Genomic DNA, 6,503 nt, shown 5'->3' with positions numbered 1-6,503 from the left:
GAAGGGTGAAAGCCCAAATGCTCAGCCATCCTGATCTGGAAAAGAATTCCAGATGGAACATCAGAGCCTGGTCGCGGCCTAGATGTTGTTGCCATTTGGATAGGGTTCGAGAGACCGGTGGGCAAGCACTGGGACCAAAACCCTTTGAGGGTGAGATGCAAACAGGGTCGGGAGGTCAGTGAGTTGACAGTTTCTCTTTGTGTCCTCAGCTGTAACTTCCATCCCACGGTTGTCAATGTTCTCATCTATAAAATGAGAGGCTTGGATTTGTTGATTCCAATTCTAGCTCCTTCTTCTCTGATTCTATGATTCTCATCCAACCACTTATCCACTGGATGGAAGGAATATCTGTGAAGGAGGCAAAAGAGGAGGTGATTCTATCTGGCTGCAAGATGGCCCAGTGTGTCTTGAAGAGCACAGGATGAGGAGACAGACCTGGACAGGGCTGTCATGTACGTTTGTTGAAGTTCCACACTGCACAACAGTGCTCAGCTGAGGGGACCGGGGGGGGTTGCAATATAGCCTGGGCTCTGCTCACCAAGCTGTGCATGCTGGTATGGGGTTTCATCCACCTGAGGAAATGCACCTTCTTCTAATGTGTGCAAATGTGCCACAAAGGCTGGTGGCAACTCTGACCTTAGGAGAAGACGAAAAAACCACTAGGGAGAGGGAGCTCATTAAATCCAAGTTTTGAGACTTCCTAGCTCTATGACCTCAGCCGATTTAAAGAATCTGAACTTTGTTGGGCGCAGTGGCTCACGCCTGTAATCCCAGGACTTTGGGAGGCCAAGGAGGGTGGATCACCTGAGGTCAGGAATTCGAGACCAGACTGACCAACATGGTGAAACCCCATCTCTACTAAAAACACAAAACTAGTCGGGCGTGGTGGTGGACGCCTGTAATCTCAGCTACTAGGGAGGCTGAGGCAGGAGAATCACTTGAACCCAGGAGGCAACGGTTGCAGTGAGCCAAGATTGCACCATTGCACTCCAGCCTGGGCAAAAAGAGCGAAATACCGTCTTTAAAAAAAAAGAAAAAAAAAGAACCTGAACTTCAGTGTTGTGATTAAAAACTGGGCTTGTTGTCATTTCTTGGCAGAAATGATGTGAGGCTGAGCCCAGAAAATAAATCTCCAGCATGAAGCACAGAACCTGAACCATAACAGGTACTCAGTTGAAAGAGTTTTCTTCCCACCTCCTCCCTACCTGGGTTTCTCTTGGGAAAATGTTCATCAGTGTTCTGGTGTTGGAAATGACTTCCTTTGCCTGGAAATTCTGCCCTAAGAGTCCATCTGCTGGTGGCAACCTCCCTTACCACCTGCCCTCACCTCCCAATGTTATTGCCTTAGCATTCCATTTCCATCTTAGAATGCTCACCAGGGTAAGACATGAAGCCTCCCTACGGCAAGAAAGTCGAGACCAGGAGGAAATCTGGTGAAGGTGTCACACACAATAATTGTAGGATTGGATTTTCATTTTTGCATGTGAACCCAAGCGCTTTCAACAGGTAGCTCCCTCTCTCTAGTGGTTTCTGCATCTTCTCTCCCCTCTCCCCACTTGAGAAACAAAGAAACTATGCATGGATCATGAATGTTCAAGTTGGAAGGCCTCAGAGAGGTCATCTGGTTCCATCTATCCACCAAGGATGCTTTAAAGCATCATCAGGCATTATCCAATTATCACACTCTCTTGAACTCACCCGCTGACTGTTTCCCACTGTGCTGAGCACAAGTTGCTAACAGCTTTCTCAGTGGGCATAATTACCCAATTTTAGGGCTGGAGAGGCACTGAAAGGTGCCAATGGGGATGCACTTAGCAGTACTGTCCCTGGTTACACTCTCCCGCTGTGTTCTGGGTTACTCGTTCTTGATCAAGTCTTGCCTTCAAGGCTTCACCACCAAAGGACTTTCATCTCTTAGAATTTAAAGAACAGGGATACGTCTAGAAAAATCTGAAACAGTGCTTTGTGTACACTGGGCCCTGCTCCCAAACCTTCAGTGGCTCCCTATTGCCGACAGGATTAATCCCGGTTCATTTAATTGGCCTTTTGTTCTGTATTACGGAAAAATAGAAACAAATGGCACTCAGTTTATCCTCTTAAGGAGTCCAAGTTCTACTGAGAGCGATGGGTACAAAGAAGGTCAATAAGTAAGTCAGGAATGAATAAGACAGCAACCACAATAATTGCTGCCAGTGGACAGGGAGGAATGGCATGTGTGTAGGGACTTGTGGGCCTTTGACGGTGGAAAGTATTTATTCAAATGTCATTTTATAGGCAGAGTATGAGACCCAGAGAGGAAAAATTAGTTATCTCAGGTTGCACAGCAAGACAGAGGCAGAGCCAGAACTAGAACCCAGGACTCCTGAGTCCATGTTTGAGTTCTCTTTGTTCTGTTTCAGTGTTTCTTTTATATAGTTCTTAATTATTGAGTCCCCACCTTTCCAGAGCACAGCTACAGCCTGGCACTGTGAAAAGCGCACCAGGAGACTGGGTAAGGGGTCTGGAGTCTCAAGTGTGAGTCCTGGCTGGCTCTCTGCCCTGTGACACTTGAGAGAGACACTTAAGCTCTCTGAATATTCTTTTTCTGATCTGTTGTTCATCTACCAGAATTCAGCTCCATTAGGGCAAGAAAAACATCTCATTCATCTTCCTCAGGATAGGTCTGGGGGTCTTTGAGAAAGACAGTAACAGATCACAAACAGGAATATTCAGCAGTCTGGGGCTTGGGAGACAAAACTGTGGGGGAAAATAAAGGTTTGGAAGGGGCCAGCATATTGAAGACTTGGCAATGGACGAATGGAAGACGGGGAGAGGAGAATGTGAGGGGGGAAGAAGGGTCTCTCACACTGTTGACTCCCCCTCCAACACCAAGGAAATATTGAGAAAACACCTATTAAAACATGAAGGTTGGCCAAGGGTATAGGCAGCTCACTGCTCAGGCCTCTCCCAATTACAGAACCAGAGAGATGCTGGGACCTTTGTTCTAAGCACCTGAGAAGGAAAAGCTTAGGGGATTCCACTCCATCTCTGTCTTTGCTGACAGCATCACCACAGACAAGCCACCACACTGCTACAAGCCTCAGTTTGCTCACCTGTAAAATGGGGGTGGTACTGACTCAGAGGCTATGGGAAGGGTTCCATGTATAGACAATCTGGGACAGAAAGGGGTGGCTGGCATTGCTCCGGGCACCTTGCAGTTATCAACCCATCCTAGTCCAGGCCCCCGAATCATATCTGATGAGCTGTGGTGATCAACAATGCTGGAGCTGACTACAACGAGTGCACTGCCACAGCAACTGGCCCTTGTAAGGCCATTTGTCTCATTCTCTTCCCATCTCCCAACAGGTGGCGAGGTTGAATGCACCACATTCAGAATGCACAGAAAACCCAGAACGCGATTGCTTAGGAGTCAGGCTGTGCTGCCTAATTAAAACAGGAGCATTTGTAGACAGGAATGTGGCTCTCTTGAAAGTCTAGGAATTCTGGGTAATCAACACTCAACCATCAACAAACACTCTCCATTTCAGGCACTGGTAATGCCAAAAACAAATAAATAAGTAAGTCAAAATTTTGCCTCCAGAGGTCCCATCAGGCCCTCGTCTACTGGGGAAGAAGACAGGCAAGTAAATGGAACATCACAGCCCACAGCAATATGTGTCAGAAGACCAGGAATGCCAGGATCACGAGTGCAGGGGAAGCGTGCCAAGATGTAGAAGAGGCGACACCTGGGCTGAGTGTTGAAGGTTGAATAGGAGTGTGCCACCCAGGGTAACTGCATTCCACGGAGAGGAGATGGCCCAGATCAGGTCTAAGAGAGGGAGGCCAGGAGAGAGAAAATAAGTCCCCCCTCAGTCCTGCCATAAGGAGGGCCAAGGGGGCTGACCATCGATGATAGCATGCGACAGCCAGACCACCAAGCCAACTCAGGCCCCTTCCTGAGCAGCCCAGTGGCCAACTGGATCATCCAGTTGGCTCCAGATATTTTATACTAGACCTCGGGCACCTCCCAGCCCAACTGCCTCATACCCCAACCTGCCAAACACCTGCCCTCCCTTCAAGGCAAGTCCAAGGGACACCTCCTCCCAAAAGTTTTTCCTGAGTTTGCCAGAAGACCTCTGTTACGGAACTCGGGGGTATTAGAGTCAACCGTCTGCATCTGCACTCAGCTGTGAGCTCCTTGAGGGCAGGGGCTGTGCTTCATTATAATAGCACAGTGTATAGAACCCAGAAAGTACACAATGAATATGAATAACAGTCATGACGACTGTAATGACTCACAGTAATTGAGCACTAGTGCCAGACATCAGGCTTAGGGATAGGCTCTAAGTATCATCATCATCCTCATTAGCTTATTGAATCCTCACAAAAACCATTTGAGATAGTGCTATTGCTATCCCCATTCTACAGATGAAAAGACTGAGGCTCAGAGAGGATGTGGCTTGCCCAAGGTCAGACAGCTAGTACATTTCAGGGTCAGAATTCAAACCCCAAAGGCTGGGTCTTATCCACTGCGTATCATGCTTTGTTATGTGATAAATTTGATTGAACCGAATTGATGCCATAATAAAAGGGGGGAACCAGCCAAGCACAGTGACTCACACCTATAATCCTAGTGCTTTGGGAGGCCATCGCAGGAGGATGGCTTGAGGCCAGGAGTTCGAGACCAGCCTGAGCAACATAGCAAGATCTCATCTCTACTTAAAAAAAAAGTTTTTAAGTGGGGAGCAAAGTTATTCAAACGAGAAGAAAAAACTATAGGAAATGACATTTGAACTGCGCAAGGAGCATTGTCAGGAAGGTCATTCCAAGAAGAGGAAATAACAGGAGCCCAAGGTTAGAAACCGCTGCTTGAGGAGTGTGTTCGGCATGTGTTCGACAGTAACTCATTGTATGTGTTTTAAAATTTAAATTGAGGCTAGGCATGGTGATTCACACCTGTAATCCCAGCACTTTGTGAGGCCGAGGTGGGCGGATCACCTAAGGTCATGAGTTCGAAACCAGCCTGACTAACATGGTGAAACCCCATCTCTACTAAAAATATAAAAATTAGCCAAGTGTGGTGGCACATGCCTGTAATCCCAGATACTCAGGTGAGGCAGGAGAATCGCTTGAACCCAGGAGGCGGAGGTTGCAGTGAGCCAAGATGGCACCATCACACTCCAGCCTGGGCAATAAGAACGAAACTCCGTCTCAAAAAAAAATCAAATTGAATTGGAATCTGTGAATCATCATGAGTAATAGCGTGCAAATTGCTCAGAAGAGAGTAGCAGGAGGAAGGTCTGGAAAGACACAAGGGGCCAGCTCAGGAAAGGCCGGGAATACCAGGCTAAGGGCTTGGCTCTGACCTGAGGCTTTGAAGAAAAGATCTTCATTGGGAAGAAACTTTGGGTTTCAGGGCTGACTCACAGGGAACAGAAATTTCACTCCTAATGAGAGGGATTATGGGGAGACAGCGCCCCCACATGGGAGAGCCGGCTGCTCCCCCGACTAATTCAAGCCTGCGATGTCTTGGGCCACATGGCCCAAGGGGGTGTATCAGCTTCATGCCTGACATTTGTGGGGTCTAGAGTGAGAGTTTAAATAGAGCCCATATGGCATCCCCAGTATTGCCCCTAGACCACTGCATGTTCCAGGGGCCCCTCACTGTACCCTGCCTTCCGCAAACACTCTACATCCTCCGCCAGGGCCTGTGACCACCCAGGGCCAGTAGTGCAAACCTAGGGGTGCAATCCAGGCCCAGGCTGGGTCCCACATGGGCTGCAGTCCCCATTTCTCCCCTGTGGGGCACTCTCTGACCGTCTCCCTTCCCCCTAGCCTCCGTCCTCTGGCCCAAGGCCAGACTCCTGCTCCGGAAAGGAGCCAACAAGCAGATGGCTCCCACTGGCCGGTTTTTCTTGCATGAGATGACCTGTGATTGTGCCAGTAGACTGGTGCTGACACTTAATACAGGGTGACAAATTGTTTATATAAACAGGGACATTAAAATATTTGCCCCAGGCCAGGTGCAGTGGCTCATGCCTGTAATCCCAGCACTTTGGGAGGCCAAGGCAGGTGGATCACTTGAAGTCAGGAGTTCAAGACCAGCCTGGCCAACATGACAAAACCCCATCTCTACTAAAAATACAAAAATTAGCTGGGAATAGTGGTGGGTGCCTGTAATCCCAGCTACTCTGGAGGCTGAAGCAGAAGAATTGCTTGAACCTGCGAGGCAGAGGTTGCATTGAGCCGAGATCGCCCCACTGCATTCCAACCTGGGTGACAGAGCGAGACTCTGTCTCAAGAAAAAAAAAATTGCCCCAGCTCCTACACACCTTAGAAAAATTTGTCCTAGCTCCTACACACCCAAGAAGCAGCCTGACAATACATTAAAATATTTGGAAGTTATCACTCAAACTAAGTTCATAAAATACATTCTATCCACCTATCATGACAAATAGACCTTCATAGCAACCTAGAAGCCTGGGTCCAAATTTAGGCTACTCCAACTCCTTGGTGTTCCATGC

This window comes from Mandrillus leucophaeus, unplaced genomic scaffold, assembly GCF_000951045.1.
Source record: "Mandrillus leucophaeus isolate KB7577 unplaced genomic scaffold, Mleu.le_1.0 Scaffold2, whole genome shotgun sequence".
In the NCBI taxonomy this organism is placed as follows: domain Eukaryota; kingdom Metazoa; phylum Chordata; class Mammalia; order Primates; family Cercopithecidae; genus Mandrillus; species Mandrillus leucophaeus.
This window is presented reverse-complemented; position numbering follows the sequence as displayed.